Source organism: Protopterus annectens, chromosome 1.part1 (assembly GCF_019279795.1).
Source record: "Protopterus annectens isolate FY-2018-M chromosome 1.part1, PAN1.0, whole genome shotgun sequence".
Lineage (NCBI taxonomy): Eukaryota > Metazoa > Chordata > Ceratodontiformes > Protopteridae > Protopterus > Protopterus annectens.
The window spans coordinates 1478621079-1478644185 of record NC_056726.1 but is presented as its reverse complement, the minus strand read 5'-3'; the positions used below and the strand labels follow the sequence as shown (position 1 = coordinate 1478644185).

Sequence of the window (23107 nt, the reverse complement as noted above, 5' to 3'; positions counted from 1 at the left end):
CTACTAAAGGATTCAGAGACCACTCGTAGGGCGAGAGGATAGTTCGACTCAGTTTGTCTGCTAGGATGTTGGTCCGACCCGGAATGTGCGTTGCTAACAGAAAGCGGTTGGTGGATATCACCCAATCCCAAACTCTTATGGCCTCTCGGCAAAGAGGGTAAGACCTGGTTCCCCCCTGTTTGTTGATGTACCACACCACTGGCATGTTGTCTGACTGAATTGCAATAGTCCCTGGAGGGAGAAAGGCATGAAGGGCTTGCAACACTAGAAGCACCGCCCTCATCTCCAGAACATTTATATGCAGAACGGTCTCTGTCTGAGTCCAAGTACCTTGGACAGTTCTGCCCGCGTAATGCCCCTCCCCCACCCAAGGTGGGAAACATCCGTGGTCACCGTGGCTTGGGGTTGCGGCATAACAAACGGTCGTCCTTCCCGAAGCTCTTGCGATAGGAGCCACCACATGAGGGAATTTCTGCAAACTCTGCTGATAGGAATCGGTAAGTCCAATGGGTGGTGAAGGCTGGACCACTGAACCTGCAAAGTCCACTGGAGAACCCTCATGTGCAAGCGAGCTAAAGGCGCGAGATTGATTGCTGCTGCCATGGACCCTAAAGCTCTCAGGACTAACTCCGCTGATGGGGCAGGTGACTGAAGAAGGGCTAAAATGTGTAAGGTCAAACTGTGAAGTCTGTCTGATGTCAAGAAGGCCTTGGTCTGAAGCATGTCTATTCTGGCCCCTATGAACTCCAAGACTTGAACTAGTTGAAGGGATGACTTCTTGAAGTTTCTGGTGATCTCCAATTGGGATGCTAGTAGTAGGAAGCAATCCCTGGCTAAGCAGAGTAGATGCCTGGTGGGGGCGGTAAGGAGCCAGTCATCTAGGTAAGGAAAAACCTGTATTCCGTGAAGTCTCAGGTGGGTCGCTACAACTACCATGACCTTGTTGAACATCCTGGGGGCTGTGGTGAGGCTGAAGTGTAGGACCCTGAACTGGTAACGACTGGCCCCTAGTCGAAAGTGGAGGAACCTCCTGGATCACCTGTCCATAAGAATGTGATAGTACACATCCTTGAGGTCTATGGAGCACATCCAGTCCTTCTCCTGCAAAAGGGGCAGGATGGATTGAAGCGTGACCATCTGAAATTCTCCTTGGCAATGAAGAGGTTCATTGTTGAAAGGTTGAGGGTCGGCCTTAGGTCCTCCGTCTTCTTTGGCACCAAAAAGAACCTGGAGTAATTGCCTAATCCGGACTGGCCTGGGGGGACGTGCTGGATGGCTCTTTTTTCTAGCAGCTTTTTTACCTCTAAAGCTGCAGCCTCCCTCTGACTGGGTGGTACATCGGGGAGGAGCCTCAACTGAGGAGGTAGGTTTATGAAAGGGATTGAGTAACCCCTGGATATTATTCGAAGCACCCAGCGATCTGTTGTGATGGCCTCCCATTGAGCCAGGTGCTTCAGAAAACGCCCCCGACTGCCGCCAGAGAGAAGCAGTCGTGCAACCCCTCAGGGCTGCTGCATGGGTCGGTCAGGAAAGGGTTCCCGAGACCCTACTTTTTCGGCCCTCCTCCACCTTGTCCACCTCTGCCTCTGAAGGACGAAGGGTCCGGAGTGTAACGGGACTGCTGAAACTTCCGGAACCACATCTTCTTTTGTCCTCTCTGGTTCCTGGAAAAGGACCTTTGAGGAGCCAAGAAGCAGATTCCGATGGCAGACAGCATCTTCCCGTCTTTCTCGCTCTGAACCAATGTGTCGTGAACTGTCTTCCCAAACAGGGTAGAACCGTCGAAGGGTGCATTTGCGAAGGACGCCTTGAAAGGTTCCGAAAAGTCACAAAGCCAGAGCCAGGCGTGACGCCTTAAGGCAATGCCGGACCCGCTGGCTCTAGCAGCCCCTTTCGTGGCATGGGAAAGTAGCCGCATAGACGTGCTTGAAACAGATTTCAGAGTGACCATGCGAGTCGAGAAAGTCCGTTTGTCCTCGGCCGACATGGACTCAGGGGGAGACTCAGCGTATTCTTTCACCAGATCCCGCTGAAGTCTAATTACATGGGCCAAATAATTCAGCTCCATTATGGAAAAGATAGCTGAAGCAAACATTTGCTTCCCGATATGATCCATCGTCCAAGACTCCTTATCAGGGGGATGGACCGAGGAACTATCCTGGGCAAGTTCCTTCTTAGTGGCTGCCGCCACCACCATGGCATCTACCGGGGAACCCTTACTCCAAGCCGTCCTATCTGCAGGGGGACTAAGAATCCTATCTGGCCTCCTGGAGACTGGCTGTACAGTGTCTGGTTCCTTCCACTCCCTGGTAGTGATGAGGTCAACCAGGGGTTCAGCCGGAGGGGACACCCAAAAGGTAGGCGGGCCTGCGTCTAACGCCACCAGGAACACTGACTCGTCCGAGGAAGGTTTTTGGGATGACCACCCCCCCCTTTTGGCGAAGCATTTCCATAATGTCTCCAAAGGAGACGTCTTTGGGGGGTGACCTGGGGGAACCTTCCCCTTCCTCCAAATCGATGTCCTCCATGAGGGGCTTAGGGGAGTCCAAGTGCCTCCTCTTACACTTACGTTTGTGAGGGACCTCCTCGGTGGGGCTGTCCGAGGAGGGCTCACCAACAGAGTCATGTTCCGCCAGTGGAACGGGCTGGGACGTCAACGCAGGCTGTCCCTGGGACTGGACGATGGAAGACAAGCCCAGCTGCAAGGGAGTGGGGGTGGAGCCCAAAGAAAGAGTAGGGGGTCTCGAACCTCTCAAGAGAACCCTCTCCATGTTGAAAGCAGATGGTGAACCAATCGCTCTGGGCTCTGTGGTTAACACCCTCAGAACCGGCACAGAAATCGGCATCGGAGCTGAAGCGCTCGGACCCGAGAGGGAAGTGTGCTCCGACTGAAACAGAGCCGAAAACACACTGGCCCCCTGGGATCCGATGCACGGCTCTCAGCCTCGAGAGCTCGGATTCGAAAAGGGATCCGACAAACTCGAGGGCATGGCCAGCATTGAGGTAGCGATAACCATTGGCGCCGACTCCCTGACTCCTAGGATCCGAAGGCTCCAAAACCCATTAGTGGATTGGAGAAGGAGCTATCTGGGCAAAAAGTGGGGCTGAACTCCCCCCTGGAAGGGGGGGAGGCAGCAGCACTTCCATCTGCAGTTAGGTTTGGAGAAAGCGACGCATCCTCCGGTCCATATCAGCGTCGGAGAGGCTACGGGTTGACCTTGAAGAGGCCGACGAAGCTTGCCGGGAGGGCTGCCGCGACAACCTTGAAGATGGTCGGGCCTCCTCCTCTGGCTCCGGGGAGAAGCGTGGAGAATGGAGCTGAGGGAAGGAAGGCCCGGAGACCTTCTGGGGTGAGGAGAGCAGCTTGGCAGGCAGGGCTGAGTCGGCCCACCACTTATGGCTTCTGTGCCTCTCTTTCTCTCTCTCTCTCTTCTCTTTTTTTTAGAGTCACTCTCTCCCCGGGAAGAAGTGGGAGGTTGAGTCCCAGCCAGGGGAGGGGGGACAGCAGGCTGAGCAGCCGCAGCCACGGCTGTAGCCACCGAGGGAGAGGTGGAAGAAGGTGACTTTGCAGGTAGGAGACCTGCCAGAATCAGCTTATTCCTCCTATCCCTCAGGGCCCGGGGGTTAAAGGCTGTGCAAATCTGGCAGCCCGAATTCAAATGTGGTACCCCCAGGCAGAGAACGCACTGAGTGTGGCCATCTGCTGGGGATAGCTTATGGCCACACTCAGTGCACTTAGAAAAGATGGCCTTTGGGGCCTCAGCCATGAATTTTAAACAAAAAAAACACACACACGCCCACACAAACACCTAAGGGAAAGGAGGGGACTACTAGGATTTAAACTACGAGGGAACGAGGGAGTAAATCTCAGGGATTTACACTATAAAATTAAACTAACCACACACACTAAAAACTAAGAGAGATTTTGGGCAAAAAAAACACTTACAAATCGCCTGAAACGCTAGGAGCTCAAAAACCCGTGCTTGACAAAGCCGCAGCAAATGAGATTTGAGGATTGGAAGGAGGTAGCAGGGTATTATGGGTAAGGGGGAGAAGCTTGGAGCTCGGATCTCTAGCTTGGAAAACTGCCAGCTCAGATCCAGGTCGGATCCGATACCCACAAGTTGATGACCAAATGAAGTTAACTACTTCAGATACTTTGTTAGCCAGACAGCTTGCCTGTCTGCCTGGAGACTTGATAAGTAAATAACAAAAAGGCAAGGTCCCAGCATCAAGTGGCGAAGGACACTGATAGTCACTTTCATACGTTCTGTTGAGGCACCTGCAATTTGGACTGTGTAGTTTGCTATCCACCTTACCACATATGGAACGATTTTTAAAACATTAAGCTTTTATATGATGCCATCACGAGGAACAGGGTTTAAGTTCTTGGCCTTTGTCCCCCCATTTTGTTCGGCTTTGTTCAGATTTCTTGCACTAAGAGGTTGTGAGGTATGTGAGGGGTTGAGTGGGGTTTTTCATACATGCCACACACTCTAGCTGGCTGCCTTTTCTAAGTGCTTAAATAGATTTACAGACTGTATGTTGTGTAGCAAAGAGTGTGAACTAACAGACAGGCGTGCTACCTGTCTCTCTAACATCTGTAAACCTACATTTCAGTAACCTCATATTTGCATACAAACACATATATCTCTTGTTATTTCTTTTTCTTTCTCTCCTTCTACATTGTGGATGCCACCAATTTTGTTTTTAGTAATCACAAACTTGCACACCTACCAATATCTCCTGAAAGCTTTCTTATTGTCCTTTTTAAAGGCTAGAAAGGTGAAATGCACAACTGTGAAATACAGTGCACTACCCTTGTTTGCCAAACATTACTTAGTGTATTCTGTTTGTAGTGTTGTATCTGCTGGAAGGATATCCCCATCCACACTTACTCACCCACTCTCACAGGCCTTTTACTGCTGAAGGTGAAGCTACATTACACTTCAGCGTATTTTACTCTTATCAGTGTAACAGATCTCTGGAAAAGACATTGAAAAGCCCATAACTATAAAATTAGATGCTGTGACTCGAGTCAAGTATTTAGAGTTCAGTCATCTTGTCTTTGTATCCATGACCATTTTACCTCACTGATTGTTTATGGTGGTAAACCATCTGGGGGGGGGGTTCTTCTCGCTCTCTTCGCTTTGCTCACTCTGCTCCCCTGCACTTCCCCCATATCCCACTCACCAAGCACCTCTACTCCTATCCTAAGTAAACCGCTCCCCCTCATTCTTATGATCCAATTATACGCAACTCTACCTTATCCACACCCACATTTCAGTCAAATCTTACCTACTTTTATTTAACCAAACTTATCGGCTTTCCCTTACATCCATCACCTTGAATTCTCACCCCCCCCCACTATAATTATTTGCATCTTACTCTGCTTTACCATCACAATACTATCACCACCTCAAACTGTCTTACATTAACTCCAGGCTTACCACCTTCTGTTATACACACAAACTAACATTGCACCATAATTTTACTACTGACCAGTCACATCTCCCCCACCTGTCCTATCACAAACCACAGGGCAAAACACCTAACCTCATTGTCAAAGCCCACCCTGAAGTCAAAACATTTACAACCTTATCTTCAGCTGCACACATATCACAACATAACATAACCTCTTTTTGCACCTGCTATTACATTCTAACACATAAATACCACTTTTACTATTTTTAAACCCACGATCACAGTTGACATTCTCATCATAACCTGCCTAGCTTCTTTACTCTTAATTCTCAACCTCGCTACAGCTATATGCTTGCTTACCCCCACACACCAATACACATCAACAAACTCCTCCAACCATCACCCCAATAAATAACACAGCTTCTCACATATCTCCTCCCCAGCTTTTCCCCATATACTCTCCTATAGTATTCAGACCACAAATTAGCCTCCTCACCTCCTATGAAACCACACTTGACACCAAAACCATCACCTTGGAATAAAAAACACTTCACACGGTACTCTTTCCTCATTACCTACCTACTCAAGTGTGGAGACATACATCCTAACTCTGGCCCACCCTCTAATCCTAACCACAAGAGTAACCCCAAAGATTTAAACATACTTGCACAGAACCTTAGAAGTATATGTAATAAAACAGCCCCACTGCATGCCTGGATGGATCAAAAGATTTTCTGTGAACTGGTGGAAAGCTGATAGAGTTGCTGTGAGCAGAGTTGGAATCTATTCCAAACTGATAAGTACACTTTTTGCAACTTAATTTGCACTGTGCTGTATTTATACATTTGCTAATTATTTATAGTGGTGCTGTATTGCTTCTGTTCCTTGTTGTCTCCACTGTGTTTTTTTCTCAGGGTAGCTCAGAAGTTAGTATCATGTAGGGGGTTGTTGAGCCAGCCCACATCCTAGCTGTTAGTCATTGCCTGAGGTGTATTTTCATTGCTGTAATTCCAATACAGACTGCATTTCTGTGAACTGGTGGAAAGCTGATATATTAGCTGTGAGCACAATCACAACCCTATAGGTGAAATAACATACCTAACACACTAGTAACAGGTGACTCTTTAGTCACTGACGTCCCACTCACCTTACTTAAGACAGAGGTGGTAAGTTTCACAGCCCCCACGCTAAAGGATAACGCTGCCCAAGATGCAGAATCCTTTACAAATGCAGTCTATGAGCACCTACAAGGATGCATGTATCGTGCTATCCCTAGCAAAACCAAGACTCACTTCCCTAAGAGAAGGAAACCAGTCTGGTGGACCCCTGCCATAAACAGGTTATACAATAAAAGGAGGAAACTAGTTCAGAAAAAAAGCAAATCCAAAGAAGGAAAGACATCCCTGATTAGTATCAGTAAGAAACTAAGGTCCCTCATAAAATCATCCAAGGCTAACTTCAAAGGAAAAATAGCCAAGGATTCGAAAGATAACCACAAAGCCTTCTTTAGCTATGTCAAGAATCTAAGTGGAAACTCACAGATATGCTCTGAGCTAGTGCAAAATAGCACAAAATATACTGAACCTAATGATATTGCCAACATCCTGGCAGATAGATTCGGTTCAAACTTCACCCCCCCTCTCATCTCCAAAAGAGCCCACAACAATACTGGAAAAGTGTAGTGTCCCGGAAATCACAGACGCACAGGTGAAAACAGCCCTTTCAAAAGCCAAAAACACAGCGTGAGTGGGGCCAGATGGTGTCCTACGATGTGTCTTGCTCGAACTACAGAACGAACTAACCCCCCAACCTAAACACACTGTTCAACCTCAGCCTCTCCACAGGCTACATGCCCATAGAATGGCACACAGCAACGGTTATTCTGCTCCACAAAGGAAGGGCCACAACTGACCCTGGTAACTATCGCCCCATAAGCCTGACTAGCCTGGTCTGCAAGGCTATGGAGGGCATCATCATGGACCTCATTAACAAAGACATTGGGAACCTCCAAACACTTGACCTGACCCAGTTCGGCTTTGTTAAGGGAAGATCATGCCTAATAAACCTGGTTGACTTCTTTGAGACAGTCACCAAGGCCATAGATGAGGAAAAGGTGATTCACACAGCCTACCTTGACCTCGCCAAGACGTTCGACACCATTCCTCACTCAGGTATTATAGAAAAACTCACTAGCCTGAACATAAACCCCTACGTCACAAGATGGGTTGCCAACTGGCTTACAGACAGAACTCACACGGTAAGAATAGCAGACTCCAGGTCCGACTCTAAACCAGTCACAAGTGGTGTCCCACATGGCTCGGTCCTGGGACCCCTACTGTTCGGCATATACTTCTCAGAAGTACAGGCAAACACAGGAGGACTATGGCTAACCAAGTTTGAGGATGAATGCAAACTGGGAGCCATAATTGATTCTCCGGCTGACACGGACATCCTCCAAAAAGACCTTACGGAGACGGACACCTGGTGTCAAAGTCATGGCCTCAAGCTAAATGCCAAAAAATGCATAGTCATCCCATTTGGGAAAAACAAAACACCCACGAATTACCACATAGGTGGCAGCCCCCTTAATACAGAAGAGGTAATAAGAGAACTGGGGACCCAGGTAGATAGTAATCTCTCCTTTGACAATCATATTGCCAAAGTAGTTAGGAAATCCTTCTATGTGGCCCATCTAATTACTAAAGGGTTCACATCTAGAAATAAAGACTTTATAGTGCCCCTCTACTCGTCACTCATCAGACCCATCATAGAGTACAATGCACCATTTGGGATGTACCTCACAAGACACTTCCAACAGCTGGAAAGACCACAAAAGTACCTCACCAAGAGGATTACTGGCCTCAAACATATGCCCTATGCAGACCGACTGAAAAAACCCCGGCTGTACTCAGTGGCATATTGCTTACTCAGAGGTGATCTCTGCCTGACTTGCAAAGCCATGTCCAACTGAGAATTGATGGACATGCTCCACCTAAATAAATCCAAGTCACTGTGAGCCACGCGCTCTAGTGAGCTAAACCTCGCCACAACAATAAATAGAACATGCTGGAGGGATAGATTCTTGTCACAGAGACTCCCCATGCTTTGGAACAAAATTCCTATATTAGGCAGAGCCCCTCACTAACACTCTTCAAGAGAAACAGAAAATACACCCCTGGGATCACTTCATTGGCTCTGCTTGACAGAGGCTCAGTTAATTAATCAATGGGGTGGCGAAAGCTGACACACTCTTGCTAGGCTTATAAATGCCCTCGGGCAGATAGCCTAGTACCTACCTATGAACCTAAAATAAACCTGACATACTAGCCCTTACAGAAACATGGCTACACTCCAGTGTAAAAGACTCAGAAATAATAACTCCAAATTTTGCAATAACCAGAAGAGATAGATCTAAAAAAAAAAGGGGGGGGGATAGCCCTTCTATATCCCTCTATGCTCAACATCACACCCTACACCAGTAATATACCCACCTTTTCCAATGTCGAGGTACTAATCTCTTTTTTGAACCTCAACATATCAAAAGGAATTTACATAATGGTAATATATATCCCACCAGGTAACAATATACCAGTGTTGGAAAATATTTTGTCCTGGACATCCCAAACAATAAACCTCGAAACTATAATCTTAGGAGACGTAAATATAGATTGGTAAACCATAGCTTCCAACTCCCCCACAAATAGTATAAATCTGTATGTTTTTTCTCAGCTTATTAATACTCCAAGATACAGCAAAGAACTGCCAATTCACCATAGACTGGATCCTAGTTTCCCACCCCACCAATTACCTCTCTTCCGGTACACTGTCTAGGTCCCTCAACAATCATCTGCCAGTGTATTCCCTTATAACGAACTCCCAACAACTAAGAGTATATACTGTAAAATCAGTTAGGAACTCATCTAATTTTTGTCAGCATAAATTCAACAATCTCCTACATGAAATAGACTTGACACCCCTTAAACAACTATCCCTTAATGATGCTGTACTATACTTTAATACCTTCCTTCACATACGTAATACCCTAGCTCTCATTCCTATGAAAAAAATTAAAAAGAACTCAGCTCCATGGCTCTCTAAGAAATGTAAACACCTGATGAAGCAAAGGGACCTAGCCTGGATAACCTGGAAACAGTAAAAAAAATCATGTTAATTTCAAAACACTGTGTAACAAACTGACAAAACTAATTAACAGAGATAAGAAGTCATATTATTCCCAGCTTTAACTCCCACATAAAAATCAACCCCAATAAGTTTTGGCACTCCATATCTTCTCTACTTAACCGTGGCACAAACAGAGACTGCACCCTATCACCTGATACCCCTCCATCACAAACAGCAGAAAACTTTAACAAGTGCTTCATAAAATCAATATCAGACCTAACTAACACCACTAATGCTGAACCCCCCCACCCTTCAACCTATTCAGGCACCAACCCCAGACCATCAACTACTTCTAACTCTGTCATTACTAACCCCCCCACCCAACAAAATGTCATACAAACCTCGTTCTCACTTCAGCCCATACCTACTGACACCATTAAAAAACTGCTACATAAACTAAAATCCTGCTCTACCTCAGCTAATAATCTTCCACCACACTACCTCAGACTGGCTGCTAATTCAATCGCCTACCCAATCAATATCCTTATAAGTAGGTCTTTATCTGAATCAGAAGTACCTACCATATGGAAATAATCTCACATCACCCCCATCCACAAAGGAGGCTACTCTTTTGAATTATCCAGTTTCCGTCCTATAGCCATCTTGTCATCCATATCCAAAATTCTTGAGAGACGTATCCATCAGCAGGTAATGCAATATCTATTGTAAAACAATCTTTTATTCAAAACCCAACATGGCTTCCGACCTAGCCACAGCAACAAGGCCAGAGATGCAGGATACTATACAACCTCAGTATTCCTTGATCTCTCCAAGGCATTTCACACAGTGTCTCACCCCTTACTATTAAACACACTGTCTAACTTATGCTTCTCACATAACACAGTAAAATGATTTCAGAGCGTAAACAAGCAGTGAAATAGTCCAATGAGCTCTCACCCTTTCTCCACAACCCTACTGGAGTCCTTCAAGGCTCCATCCTAGGACCTCTACTCTTCAACATTTTCACAACCAACCTTCACACTGCCTCTCACTCTGGGAACCTCATTCAATACGCTGATGATTCCACGATAATCTGTACTGCTCAATCACTACCAGAACTTGTGTCTTTCGGCTTTTCCCGGTTAAGGGTCGCCACAGCGGAACTCCGGTCCGCTAATGATTGACAGTAGATTTTTACGTGCCGAGTTGCCGGCCCTGACACACAACCTTCAACAAAGGTACGCCCATTCACGCATGTCTCCACACAGAAGACGCTCTAGCTGAGAATCAAACAGGACAACGTCTTACTGTGAGGTGACAATGCTACCGCAGCACCACCACCGCAGTCAATCACTACCAGAACTACTTTCAAAAAATCGACAGTCCTTTACTGCAGTCGAATCCTGGTTAAGAAATGACCAATTCTTTCTTAATCCAAAGAAGACAAAACGAGTACTCTTTCATCCCAAGAACACCTCCTCTGTCACTGATCATTTTAACATCCTTGCATCTGATTACACTGTCATAGAAATAGTGCAGGAAACCAAACTTCTAGGAGTTATCATTGACAATAAACTTTCATTCAACCCCCATATACAGCAAGATATAAAGAAAACTCATCAAAAACTGGGACTCTTGTATAGAAACAAAAAAGAAGTTATGTCTTACCATAATGTTCCATCTGTGTTGTAGATCTTTGTTCATTCATTAGGACCTCGGCTCTGTCCTCGGAACTGATATGGCTGTTTCCAAGGTTGCGCCAGCCAAAAACTCTCAGCTAAGACCTATCCATAATGCCCCTCTCCTAGTTACTTCAGATCGAGTTTGCCCGCCCTTAGATAATACATGTAGTAATAGAAAAAAAAAATAGTAGAAGGCTCTGTCTGAGCAAATACCCTAACCAGGAGTTCCTAAAGTCCACCAGGAGTCCAGGCAGGGAGAAGGAGGGCGGGAAGTAATGAATGAACAAAGATCTATAACACAGATAGAATGTTATGGTAAGTCATAACTTCTTTATCTGATGTTGTAAATCTTTGTTTATTCATTACCATTAGGACCGAGTCCCCAGCTACTTGTGTCCTGGGTGGCCCTAAGGAAGGATATTCCTGAGCACCATAGAACCAAAAGATGCCCGTCCTCTGGAGGCGAAATCCCATTTGTAATGAGATATAAAGGTATTGAGGTCTTGCCTAAGTGGCTGCTGTGCAGATATCATCCATAGAGGCTCTGGAATGAAATACTATAGAAGTAGCCATAGATCTGGTAGAATGAGCCTTTATTCTGAAAGGTAAGGATAGCGTATTCTGTTGGTAGATAAAGGTAATGACGTTTCTAAGCCAGGAGGATAAAGTCACTTTGGAAACAGGTTTATCCAGTCTGGGTCCTGCAAAGGCCACAAACAACTGATTTGTTTTCCTGAAACATTTAGTCCTGTCCAAATAACAATGAAGCTGCTGATGCACATCAAGGGTGTACAAAAGGTACTCTCTTCTGTTAGAGTGCTGAGGGAAGAAAACCGGCAGGTCAATAGACTGATTAATGGAAAAGCCAGAAATGACCTTGGGCAAGAAAGAAGGGTCAGTACGAAGAGACACCCTATCCGTGTGGAAGATCAAGTAAGGACTCTTGACACTCAACGCCTGCAGCTCAGATACTCTTCCTGCTGAGGTAAGTGCTACTAGAAGTAAGGTTTTCCATGACAAAAATTGCAAATCACATGAATCAGAAGGCTCGAAAGGAGAAACTGTGAGAGACTGAAGTACCAAAGTCAAGTCCCAGGGTTCTAAGGGAGGCTTGACCGGAGGTTTAACATGTAATACTCCTTTCAAAAAGTTCTTGCATAGGCGGTGTGACATAACTGAAGAATTATCAAGATCATTATGAAAATTGGTCATAGCTGCTAAATGTACAGTGACCATCGAAGCTGAGGCTCCTGCATGCAAAAACAGTAGTCAGGTATTGTAGGATCTTTTGAATAGGCATAGAGAAAGGGTCTAAGTTCTGATCTTTGGCTCAAATATAGAACCTAGTCCATTTAACAGAATAAACTTTCCTAGTGGAAGGTTTGTGTGAAGCCAGAAGAATTTCACGAAAAGGAGATGGGATGTCAGGCAGCCTGGCAATCATTGGAAGTGAAGGAACCAAATTGTGAACTTGAGACTTTGCAGGTTTGGATGAATCAGTCCCTGAGGATGAGATAACAGGTCTTGGGAATGATCCAGGATCCACGGACTGTGAATCAGATGAGGCCATAGGGAAGACCCTGTGGCCAATCGTGTGTTAGAGCATCCCTCGGTGGTTTCCCCTGAGGGGGGATCAGGGCAAAGTCGCTTCTGCATTTGTAGTTTAGGGGTGAAGCAAACAGGTCACAGCAAGGCTTGCCCCAGCATTGGAAGATCTGGTCTGCTGTTACAGGGTTGAAGGACCACTCGTGAGGCATCAGGATGTTCCTGCTCAGATTGTCCGCAATAAGGTTTGAACTCCCAGAATGTGTGTTGCTATAAGGAAGCGGTTGGAGTCTATCGCCCAGTGCCAAATCCTCATGACTTCCCAACACAGGGGGGTAAGACCTGGTTCCGCCTTGCTTGTTGATATACCAGACGACTAACATGTTGTCTGACTGAATTGCAATTGTCCCAGAGGATAGGAACGCATGGAATGCTTGCAAAGCTAGGAGAACTGCCCTCAGTTCCAGGACATTTATGTGCAAATTGGCCTCCATGGGGACCAGGTGCCTTGGACAGTCTTTCCCTGGAAATGCCCCCCCACCCTAACAGGTATGCGTCTGTGGTTACTGTGGCCGTGGGCTGGGGAAGACAGGACAGTTGACACCAGAGATTCGTTTGTGGGTTCATCCACCATAACATTTCTTCCTTGCAACAGTTTGAAAGACGTATCATGTGGTTGAGTGGGTAAATTAGCAATGACCATTGTGCAGAAAGGAGCCACTGTAGGATTTTCATGTGCAGTCTCGCCAGTGGTACCAATGTAATGGCATCCACCATGGAGCCTAAGAGTTATTTTGTGTGTTATGTTCGAAAACCTGTGAGGGGGGAGAGAAGATTGACAGGATGATGTGTCGAAGACTGCTCCAATGAATTCCAGTGTCTTCACTGGAGACATTGAGACTTGTCCTTGTTGATTGTAATCCCCAAGCTGAGAGTGAGACCTTGAGTGTAAGAAGATTCCTGGTTGGAGCGGTAAGGAGCCAATCATCTAGAAAGGGAAACACCTAAAATCCTTGTAGTCGAAGATGAGCTACCACAACTGCCATACATTTGGTGAACACTCGAGGGGCTGTCGAGAGACCGAATGGCAGTGCCCTGAACTGGTAGTGATTGGCTCCCAGCCGGGAGCGGTGATCCATCTTTTTGTGGTAGTACGCATCCTGGAGGTCTATAGAGCACATCCAGTTTTCCCTCCCTAGGAAGGGAAGAATGGACTGTATCATGACCATCCGGAAATGTTGAAGTTTGATAGATTTGTTAAATAGGCTGAGATCCAGGATTGGTCTCCAGTCCCCCCATCCTTTTTTTGGCACTAAAAGGAACCTCGAGTAAAACCTGGACCCAGTCTGGTCTGGTGGTACTGGTTGGATGACTCTTTTCCTTAGCAGCTTTTCTATTTCTAAGGCTGCTAATTCCCTCTGATTGGGTGGTACATCGTGGATGGGAGTTAAATCGATTAGTATTGGGTAGCCTCTGGATATTATTCTCTGCAACAAAACATTGGTAGTAATAAGATGCCAGGCTGGTAGATGCAGAGAAAAATGACCTCCGACCACTTCCAGAGGAAAGCAATCAGGAGCGCTGGTATGATCTGCCGGAGAAAGAATCTGTAGTGTTCTGGTTACGCAGACCCCCTCTACCCCGAAAGGGACGTCTTCCATATGAGTTGCCCCCTCTGCCCAGGGGGGATTGTTCACCATGAGTGTCACGAAAAGGTCTTTGGGATTTCTTAAACCAAATATTTCCTCCCTTTTTGTTTCTGGAGTAGGACCTCTGGGGTTGGAAAGACGTATGCCCACAGCAGACAAGGTCTTTCTCACTACGTGTGTCTCGTACTTTGGGTCCAAAAACTGCAGATTCGTCGACAGGTGCATTGATGAAGGAAGATTTAACGGGATCTGCAAAGTCACACAACGGCATCCAAGCATTACATCTCATGACAACGCCTGCCCCCTAGGTGGAGTGAGATATCAAATGCATCGAGGAGTACAAGATGGATTCAAGGGTAACTAGCTGCGAGGCAACAGTATCACCCACGTCATCAGGCAGCACCCCACCAAAGAGGGAGACATTTTGGAATTTAGGTCTTTTTGGAGACAAGTAAAGTGTGCCAGATAGTACAGTGACCGAATGGCGAATGTTGCTGAAGCATAGGTCTGTTTCCCTAGTCTGTCCATGGTTTGGGACTCTCTGTTTGGAGGATGGACGGAGGAACTATCTTCTACCATTTTCCTCTTGGTGGCCGCCGCCATGACCATAGAATCAACTGTCAACTACTAGGACCAGTGGGGCTGGTCTTCAGGTGTAGATAAAATTTTTTCTCTGGCCTCTGAGGGACAGGTTCTATGTTGTCTGGGGCCTTCCAGGCACGCTGCACAATGATTTTAACAAGGTCATCTGCCGGTGCAGTCACCCAGGAAGTAGATGGCCAGACATGGAAGGCCTGCAGGAACACAGATTCCTCAGAAGAAGGGTTATAGGACTTCCAGTCTCCCCGGTGCTTGAGGATTTCGAGAATGTCTCCAAATGAGATGTCGTCTGGGAAAAACCGTGGGGACCCTTCCCCCTCATTACAGTCAGTGTCTTTGGTGATAGATTCCTCCGGTGAATCAAGATGTTTCCTCTTGCACCATTTCTTCTGGGGTAACTCCCCAGTGGGATCTTCTGAGGAGGACTCCGGAGAAGGGGTTCCCTTCAAAGAGGGTTCTTGTGACTCCCATGCCTGGGGTCCCGAAATAGAGCTTTGGGAGAGGTGCATGCTAGGGGAGGATTCTGATACTGATGTACAGCAGGCCCACCTGAGGAGGGATGGGAGTCCAGAACCAGGAGGGACAACCTTGGAACCGGGGTCACACCTCGCCGTGAGGAGCCTACCTCCAGGTGAGGAGCTCTGAGAGAACTGGAAGCCATTGGAGCCGTGGACATAGATGGCGCCAGCGAGAAAATAGGCACTGGGCTAGGTACCAAGGTACGGATGGTCCAAGCACTGCTTCGGGAGAGCATGAGTTCCACCGGAGCTGATGCAGCAAGGGTGGATGGTGCCAACAGGGAAAAAACTGCTGCCGGAATCGATACAGTATGCACCAGAGTGGAAGTATCTTGTCCTTGGCAGGTATTCGAGTTTTGGAGCCGATGGAGCCAAATAAACTGTCGGCACCATGGCTGGGGATGGTGCCAAAGCAGGTACAATCATCGGAGCCGATGTCGGATCCAAGGACGGCACCGAAGTCAGTGGTGCCGAGGTCGGAACTGAAATAGGGGGTGAATATCATGGACGGCACTGAGGGAGAAGGCACAGGGCCTTGTGCTGATGAGGTCTGCGCCGAGGGCCCCAGCGAAGCACGGAGCCAACTCGGTTCTGTAACTGACAGAGATGCAGGAACCGAGTGACTCCGTTTGTCCTTATGTTTTTTTGTTTTTTGGAGGGGGCGAGACCTCCAACCCAGATAGAGCCTCTGAAAAAGGTGTCTTGAGTAATCCATTTTTCCTTATTTTTTTTTTGGTCTTTGGAGGGGGTGAGACCTCTGACCCAGATAGAGCCTCCAAAAAAGGTTTCTTGAGTAATCTGTTTTTCCTTATGTTTTTGGTCTTTGGAGAGAGTGAGACCTCTGACCCAGATAGAGCCTCTGAAAACGGTGTCTTGAGTAATCCTTTTAAGATAAGTTTATTTTTACGTTCTGCTAGAGTACAATTACTAAAACTAGCACAACTGTCACAATCAACTTTAATATGATCCACACCCAAACAGTAGACACAATGAACATGTGTATCTGAGTTAGGCATCTTATGTCCACACTTGTCACACTGTTTAAATCCCAACTTAGCTTTGTCTGACATAGTAAGGCAACAAGGCTATCCTATAGAAAAAGTAAAGGAGAAAATACCAATGATGTTATTTTAAAAAATACCACTAGTAAAAAAGGAAAGGCCTGTCAAAGACAGGAGAGAGGGACAGTACCAATAAAGGTAAAAAATTAAATTACCAAGAAAAAGGGTAGGAAATAGGCCTAGGTTATAGGCGACAGTGAGAAAGGGCAAACTTGACTAAAACTTAAATAATTTTTAAGAGAAACTATCTTAAAATTAACAACTTTCGACCTAGCTTTGAAAGAGATAGCTAGCACGTCTGACTAGGAACACGGTAAACGAGATCTGGAGTAACTAAGAGAGGAGCATTATGGGTAGGTCTTAGCTGAAAGTTTTTGGCTGGCTCGAGCTTGAAAATGGCTGTATCGGTTCCAAATACCTAATGGTAATGAATAAACAAAGATTTACAACATCAGATCATTTCTTTACTGCAGCAACCAAAACTACCCTTGCAAAAAATTTTTTACTTCCCTCATTCTTTATGGTGCCCCTAGCCTAACTTACGAACTTCTACCATAAACAAGATGAAACTGTGCTACAACAAAGTTTGCCACAAACTCTAAATTTCTCACACACCACTGTAAACCACTCCTAGAATAAAAATGGCTTCAACTCCCCAACCAGCTTGCCTTTATTCAGCTATCCACCTTGCACAACCTTATTTTTCAAGCTACTGCCTTCCCTGCACTAACCAGTCTAGTCACACCTTACACACCAACTTGATCTCTACAATCAGACAACAAAAATCTCTTAGCTATCTCAAAACCCACAAGAAAACCAGGTCAGTCGCTCTACTCATATTCTTGTCTCTATGCTTTGGAATTCACTACCTCTAGCTACCAGGTCTGTGCCTGGCCTAACCCATTTCAAAGCCTCTTTAAAAAAAAATCATCTCAGAAAGACATGGCTCTTCTCCTGCATAAAGCATGCCTGATGATCAGCACTTTTTCTTCTTCCACACTAACCTCACCCTCCTCTTCTGTCACATTTCAATCCTTCACAGTCTGCAAGATCCTAAGGATCTTCTAACTCCTTCTCTGTTTCTATACCTTATCTGCTCAGGCTGTATTGGTTCTATTCTTTTTAACCCTCTCACTATCTTTCTGCATCATTAACTTTCTGGCTATTATTTTCCTAACGGAAGCTAACATTCCGTTTATTTATTTCTTTTTTCATGTAGTACAGCAGTCAATGTCACATGTAGTGAGTGATATAACGCTTTTAACTCTATAGAATCATCTAGATGTGTAGTATATATTGTAACATATTCTGAAACCACACAAAAGACCAGTGAAAACAGCTCTACTTTCCAAAATAAGAATTTAATAAAAACCTTTTAGTTGTCTCTCCTCTCCTAGCGCCTCGGCCTCGCCATTTTACTCTGTAAAGGCTTGCAGCCGAGGCGCTAGGAGAGAAGAGACAACTAAAAGGTTTTTATTAAATTCTTATTTTGGAAAGTAGAAGTGTTTTCACTGGTCTTTTGTGTGGTTTCAGAATATATTGTAACATAGTTTGTTCTTTCCAGTAGTTTTGTATTTCTAAAGTGATTTGTACTGTATTGGCTTTTACTGTATCGTTGTACTGTACGTGGAGCTTTTCTCCCCGGGCCTCTTGAAAATGGGTTCTGTAGACCCAGTCAGACCACCCCCGGTAAACAAATGTCAAATAAATAAATCAGCAATGCTCTCCAATAAGTGTAAATAACCACCATTTATTTTGAAAACAGTTTTAGCAGAGAAACACCAAAATTAGGAGGCAAAATCTGGGACAACTGAGAGGTTCAGAGAAGCCTGCTACTACATTGGAGACAAATGTACCTAAAAACGCGGAGGATTCGTTTTCGCTGAAGTAACACCAACGTATTACCCGTTATACGAGACTGTCCACCAACGTGACAGAAATACGGAAGGTGAACTGGTGGGCTATGACTTGGAAGTAGTCTACAGAACTGAAAAAAAAGTCTGGCAACAACCAACCCAACAAGTTCTCAACACAATAGAACTTCTGTTTGTTTGCGTCTTTCGGCTTTTCCCGGTTATGGGTCGCTACAGCAGAACTCCGGTCTGCTAATGATTGGTAGTTGATTTTTACGTGCCGAGTTACCCGCCCTGACGTAAAACCTTCAACGAAGGTACGCCCATTCACGCATGTCTCCACGCCGAAGACGCTCTAGCTGAGAATCGAACCGGATAGCGTCTTACTGAGAGGCGACAACGTTACCATAGCGCCACCCCATCTGTTGAAATTGCAAAATAAACAGTCAACGCCGCATGTCTCTGCCTTCTTCCCGTTATGTACCAGGTTTTTACTCAACATTCCCCCACCCTGCCTGCCTAAACACATTCACAGTGTTCCGCTTATCACAGTACAAGTAAATTACACGACCGAAAGCATGTGACATTCCACCACGTACAATCCCGCCTCACTTCCCTCTTAACCAACTGTAAAAAGTAGGAAATTGCATCATGGAAGCTGTAGTACTAGCTAGCTTCGTCAAGCAACTTTACCCGTATTCTCTAATAACACACGTGACTGCATTACTCTCCAGTCGTCTTTGAACGAGTATTAGTGCGCCCCGCAGCGGTGGCGGAATTCGCCCGGCCAGATGCCTCGTCAACTCTGTGCATTGCGCTTGCGCTTAATAGCTCTTGGCATTTCCGGTTTGTGGTTGTGAAGAGTGTCAGTTGGAGCTGCGGGGAAGGAATAGTGGGAGTCGTTGGCAATTCAAAGGAGAACTGGTGAGAGGCCTAAAACCATTATAGTGTGGTGGCTATTGCTGGTTTAGATGTAGTCTACACAAAGCGTATGCTGCTGCTGTTGTTTACAAAAGATGATGTACTAATTGGAGAGTGTTTTTTGCCAGGTGCTAAGTTTGGGGGAGGGGACATGGTGTAACTAAATGCTCTGGGGAAAAGTAGTAGTTTGAACTTGTAAGTGAAGCTTTATGGTTACCATACTGACTATTGCATGGCTGTTTGTGAAGTTATGTTTTTGCACATTTGTAGAATTAGATGGCAGAGGATATGGGAGTTTCCCCGATCCCCTGGACAGTCTGGATCTTAGAAAGGCGCAGGGTGTCTTTGTTGGGTTTAAGTTCCTGTGGTTATGGAGTTTCATGACCTTAAAAAGTCATAATCTGTTTTTTTTTCTAATGTGTGGTCTAGAAACCGCAGCAACAGGAAGAGTGTGGAATTTGTCATTCCTGTTATGTTTGGCATCACGTATAGGGAGAGTTCGTGTTCTGCCTGTGCAGTCCATCTTTAATTATTCTAGAGGAATTTGAAAGTTTGTCATTTAGAAGTTTGGATCTTAACCTTTCAAGTGGGATTACTGATCGATTGTCGGGCTTTCGTATAGGTCTTACCTGTAAGAAACTTAGTTGTGTATGTTCCACGCTGTGTCTGTAACTTCACCTAATGTAGATGAGCGCAAGTCTATAAAGATATGTCCTTTTTTCCCAAACATGGAAAAGGAAGCGATCTTGTTTACAGCTTCCTGCATTGATGCTCCTTAAAAGTGACCATAGAAAAAACAAGTTGCCTCCAGTGCTAATGTGACCTACTTAATTTAAAAGCGTGTACATTTCTTTCAGTTTTTATACTTCGCAGCACGATGGGATCATTGACCTTCGTATTCACTGTAATTTGTTTATATTCTAAACTAAATGTGACTTTCTGAAGAACATCACATTATGCATATTTTTACACTATGGTTTGTTTGATGCTGTGCTTCTCCTTTGTCAGTTTATTTTGCTTGACTTTGTTTACACAGTACATGAGATGTTGAAAGGTCACCTGAGACTGCCACTTCTTTCTGGACACTGTATAAAGAAATTAATTTATAAAGGAAATAATTTTGTACATTAGCCCAACCAAAGGAGGACCCTAGAAGTGTTTTCTTTGCCAGTTTCTGAAGGGTGTGGGTAGTGAGACAGTATAATATTATAAGAAGTCCAGTTAACCACTGAATTGACTTAATTAATGTAAGACATCCAATAATGGTAGTGTGTGTTTATTTGTGTTTGTAACCAGACCAGTGGGTTAGTCCAAAGACCCTTTTCTGCCACAGCCCAAAAGTACAGAAGCAAAAAGCATGAACGTTCAAGGACCTTAAAATACATAAAAACAAATGCAAATTCAAATGTTTTTCTAAAGGGCCTCAGAACCAAAATATGTTACTTGTGCAGTATTTCAGTTTTGGATGCACCTTTCTCCAGCTTAGCCAGTAGTGGGGTGGGAGGTTGGTTGAGTGACAACAGAATACAATTTAGGGTACAATTGAGTGACAGCGGAACATGCTGTCAGTGATGGTTAACCCTTGAAACAAACATTAACACTTTTATTAATTTAACCTGAATTATTATTTTGTTTTATATCTAGATGCAAAAGGTTAAGAGCTGTGTTATGTTAATTCAAGTCAAATGGTGCAAAAGTAGCAGCAACCTTCACTCACAACTATTAAAGTTCACATCACCAGCAGCTGTGCGATCATTGCGAGCTCATTAGGACTGTTGCCCTGATAACAGAAAAGTACCAAAATTTCTTGTCGTTCACAGTCTCTCAGCAAATGTAAATGTAATTTTTTCCCCATAATTCTAAATGCATGCAAGAAAGGACCTCCAATTCCTGCACTGTACTGCAGATGTGAGCTGAGCAGAGAAAAGGCCATTTGTTTTGCAATCGCATTTTACTAAGGTCTGGGAGAGGGAGACGATAACCAGATTTTCTCAGTTTAATTTCTTTGATTTGTTGAGTCTTTCAGTTGTACTGTACCTATTCTAACCTTTACCCAAAGGGGGGTGCATTTACTCAAACCACATTAACAAAGAAAAACTTTGGCAGCCACCACTATCACTAAGATGCATACCTCTCAACTGTACAGATTTTGGGTCATGTTTTTGGTTCTTTTCTCATAAACTCTGGTTTTCTGGCAAATCATGAAGGGGACTCCATCTCCTCCAGCAGACCTGTAACCAGTGGTGTTCCACCGGGATTGGTTCTGGGACCCCTTCTGTTCAGAATCCACTTTCCAAAGTACAGGCTAAAACAAAAGGACTGTGGGTGACAAAGTTTGCTCATGACTGCAGACTGGGAGTAATCATTGAAACCCACCCCATAGCGATGTCAACATCCTGCAAGAAGGTCTTATGCAGACCGACTGGTGCCAAAGTCATGGTCTTAAACTTAATGCAAAAAAATGCATTATCTTTCCCTTCGGCATTGGTGATGTTCCTGCAAACTACCACATCAATACCCTAAGCACACGGTCAGTGGTGAGAGTTCTGGTCACACAGGTTAACAGCAACCTTAACTTTGATTACCATGTCTCCACAGTAGTAAGAAGGGCATTTTATATTGCTTATCTCATAAGTAAGGGCATTGGCTCCAGAAAAAAAGGGGTTATAACCCCCCTGTATAACCCCCTCCCCCCGTTATCTTCCCTCATCAGGCCAATTAGAGTACAATGCTTCGTTTGGCATGTTCCTTTCCACCGCAGTTGGAGAGACCACGGAGGTTCCTTACGAAGAAAATTCAGGGTCTTCAAGATCTGTTTTATGTAGGTAGATTGAAATCATTGTCACTTTACTCTGTCATACAGACTGCTCAGAGGCAACCTGTGCCTTGCATATAGAGCAATCTCTGACCCACCTTTGGAAATGCATATTCACATGTCAATGGCACATGGGTCACTCGCCCAGTCCCTCAACCTGGTATGTGACATCAACAGAACTTGCTGGAGAGACAGATTTGTCTCACAGAGGTTGCCCCACTTTTGGAACAAGCTTCCTATTCATGTTAAACAAAGTCCCTTGTTTGGCACTGTTTAAGTGCGGTTTGGATGATTGGAGTGGGTAACCAGAAATTCACTCCAGGGGATTCCACCTGTGTCCCTCTTGGACAGGGGCAATGGATGCTGATTTTAGTGTCTGCTTAAACCAGACACCCTTGGGAACATGTATTGAACTTGACTAGGCTTGTAAGGGCCCTGGAGCCGTTAGCCTACTAACCTCTTACGATTATATGAAATAATTATATATTTGAATTTGTTTTCATATTCTTCAGAAAATGTATGCTGTTTCAGAAGCTATTATTTTACCAACTTTCTAAGTTTGTGATCAATATTTAACATTTGTCTCTGATTTTTACCCTTTGTTCCACCATTATTTTTGGCTTTTACAAGTCTTGTACTTTGAGCTTGAGAATTCATTTATTCACAGCTTCCTTGTGCCTGGTTTAAACACCTGTGATTGCAAGACTTAGTTTTGCTTCTAAAAACCGTCTGGAATTGCACAGCTGATATAAGTATATATTTTTTTTGCATTTGCTCTAATTGTTTCACTGATATTGTAACACTTGTGTGTTACATTTATCACGCTTTTTCAGCCTGCACTTGTTACAGAAACTCCATCTATTTGTCACTGTACTGCTGTTGGGTTGCTTAAACATTATTCTGCAAAAGTTGTTTTG

At 45.0% G+C, this 23107-nt stretch overlaps 1 protein-coding gene across 1 annotated transcript in view; it reads left to right on the top strand.

Moving 5' to 3' along the window:
- The first annotated feature begins 19287 nt into the window (after window positions 1-19287).
- Window positions 19288-23107, top strand: part of TXLNA (taxilin alpha) — a 1198503-nt gene continuing 1194683 nt past the window's right edge. Inside the window, exon 1 of the mRNA XM_044082609.1 lies at window positions 19288-19378. The gene's annotated coding sequence lies outside the window, so the exon portion shown is untranslated. The remainder of the gene's footprint in view (window positions 19379-23107) is intronic.